This window comes from Pipistrellus kuhlii, unplaced genomic scaffold, assembly GCF_014108245.1.
Source record: "Pipistrellus kuhlii isolate mPipKuh1 unplaced genomic scaffold, mPipKuh1.p scaffold_m20_p_17, whole genome shotgun sequence".
NCBI lineage: Eukaryota > Metazoa > Chordata > Mammalia > Chiroptera > Vespertilionidae > Pipistrellus > Pipistrellus kuhlii.
Window position 1 is genome coordinate 26,624,851 of NW_023425482.1, and position 2,439 is coordinate 26,627,289.

At 50.2% G+C, this 2,439-nt stretch overlaps 2 non-coding genes across 2 annotated transcripts; both read left to right on the top strand.

Annotated features, from left to right (window-relative positions):
* Positions 1-262: 262 nt before the first annotated feature.
* Positions 263-465, top strand: LOC118721029. The gene has a single exon (XR_004988602.1). It is a non-coding gene; the product is annotated as a small nucleolar RNA SNORA73 family (small nucleolar RNA).
* Positions 466-1,332: 867 nt separating this feature from the next.
* Positions 1,333-1,535, top strand: LOC118721028. The gene has a single exon (XR_004988601.1). It is a non-coding gene; the product is annotated as a small nucleolar RNA SNORA73 family (small nucleolar RNA).
* Positions 1,536-2,439: the final 904 nt, after the last annotated feature.

Below are 2,439 nucleotides of genomic sequence, written 5' to 3' on the forward strand. Positions count from 1 at the left end.
ACTGCTTCTACACAAGCTCTGTGTGGGCCACTTCCTGGGCGGGGGATGGGGACGTGCTGATGGGTTGTGTGTGCGCGGTGCGCGGCTGGAAAGTGGATTTTAGGTTACTGACAAGGCTTCAGGCCCAGTCTTGAACTCGAGTTTTGACGACTTTGGGGTGGAGGGGGTGTCAGGTTCCACCCCAGCGTGGGTATCCCCGGGAAATGGCTGTGCGCTGGATTGGGATTGCTTGCACAGAAGTCTGACTCTTAAAGTGTGGTGACCAACGTGGACACCCCGGAAGGTCACTCTCCCCGGGCTCTGTCCAGGTGGCGTAGGGGAGCATAGGGCTCTGCCCCGTGACGTACAGTCCCTTTCCACGCCGTTGGAGAGAAAGCCGGGCCTTGTGTCTGCGCCTGCATATTCCTACGACTTCTCAGAGTCCTCGGACCATGACTGAGGAGGCAAACCATGCAGGAAACATCTCCCTCGAGCAACTGGTGTGAATCAATTAAAATTCTACCTTTTGGCCTGGCCTGGCTCGGCTCAGGGGTGAGCATTGAGCTATGAACCAGGAAGTCAAGGCACGTGGCCGATTGGGGGGGTGGGGGGGAGGCAGCCCATCCATGATTCTGTCTTGATGTTTCAATGGCCACGTGGCCGATGAAATTTATAAGTGATTATATCATCGATGTTTCTGTCCCTTCTCTGAAATTAACAAAAGCCAGTGAAAAGATTCTACCTGTTTCGGTAGATCAGGGGAATATGTTTTTTGTGTGCTGCGGTTTTAGTAATTAGTTTGTGTGCAGCACAAGGTGGACAAGATTGACGATCGCTGCTCTAGAGCTTCCTATCCGGATATAGGTTGATCAGAAGTGAATTTTTTGCTTTAACGAGTTTTGCTGTACTGCCAATTAAGCTCTTGACCTTGTTTTGCAGCCTTCAGTCCAGATTCTAAGCCAACTGGATTTGGGTAAGTAACTCTGAATTGCACTTGGCTTATCCGTTTTCCGATGGCGTTTGGTCTGCACAGTTCCTTTTCACGATCCTGGAGTTGAAGCTGGGCATATTTGTCTGCCTATGCCTTCAATAAGGAGTAACCGATGAAATATCGATAGTACAAGGCAATGACTTGTTTGAAGTTGATTACTAAACCAGCAACTACATGTAGCATAATCTATAATAATAAAAGTGTAAAAGGTCTACCCTCGCACAGATTTTGTGCATCATGTCTCTGGTATGTAATAAAGACAAATCTCAGGAGGTTTTGAGGGGTGATGCTGTTCGGCTGTGCTGTAATTACCGCTGTTTGTGGTTGGTTGGTTGGTTGGTTGGTTGATTGATCAGACACTCCCAACGTGGACACCCCGGGAGGTCACTCTCCCCGGGCTCTGTCCAGGTGGCGTAGGGGAGCATAGGGCTCCGCCCCGTGACGTACAGTCCCTTTCCACGCCGTTGGAGAGAAAGCCGGGCCTTGTGTCTGCGCCTGCATATTCCTACGACTTCTCAGAGTCCTTGGACCATGACTGAGGAGGCAAACCATGCAGGAAACATCTAGTGCATTAAAATGTGTAATTTTTAAATTTAAGAATATGATTCTAATTTTTTTTTCTTTCTTTCTGTTTTCATTTAGGAAAGAGGAGCCACCTCGCCTTTTTTGGCAGCTAACAATGCTTTTTGGGTGCCTCTAAAGTGATGGCTGTTTTGGGAAGAGAAGTAGCTGCCCTTTGGAGAAAAAGATGCAAATCCTGTCATTCTCAGATCTGTTAACTGGTAGACTAATCGAATGTTCCTTTGGCCACATGGCCCATTGAAATTTATAAGTAATTACAGAAGGCACTGGGCATGGGCAGCTTTTTTTTTTTTTTAATCTCCCCAACTGGTTTTTAGAGAGTGGGAGGGGGAAGACGGACATCATGTGAAACGTTATTGGTTGCCAACCCAGGTGCTGCTCCACATTCCTTTCTGATTGTTTTTAAAGGCAAGTGGAGCCGCAGCTGGGCAGTAGGGAGGGGAAGAGTGGCTTGGTAGTTGAGCCTTGACCTCTGAACCAGGAGGTCATGGTTCGATTCTGGTCAGGGCACAGGCCCGGATTGTGGGCTTGATCCCCAATGGGGCGGGGCGTGCAGGAGGCAGCAGGTCCATCTCATCGCTGATGTTTCTCTCCCCCTCTCCCTTTGAAATAAATAAAAACTTTTTTAAAAAGTTTCCTCTGGTCAGTGATGTGGGGGGATGGGGGTGTCCCTGCCCACACCTTCCTGGGTGCCCCAGACAGCATGTCTTGTGGGGCATTAGGGATTCTCCCCTGGCTGGAAGCAGAACAGGAACAGCTGCGGGTGTGGCACCGAGCCCAGGGCACTCCTGGGGGGTCCAGAATGGTAGGTGGGGAGGGACCGCCTGGCCTAGCTTTCCCTTGTCCCACCCCAACTGCCCAGCTCCACCTGGGACCATTCACCCTGC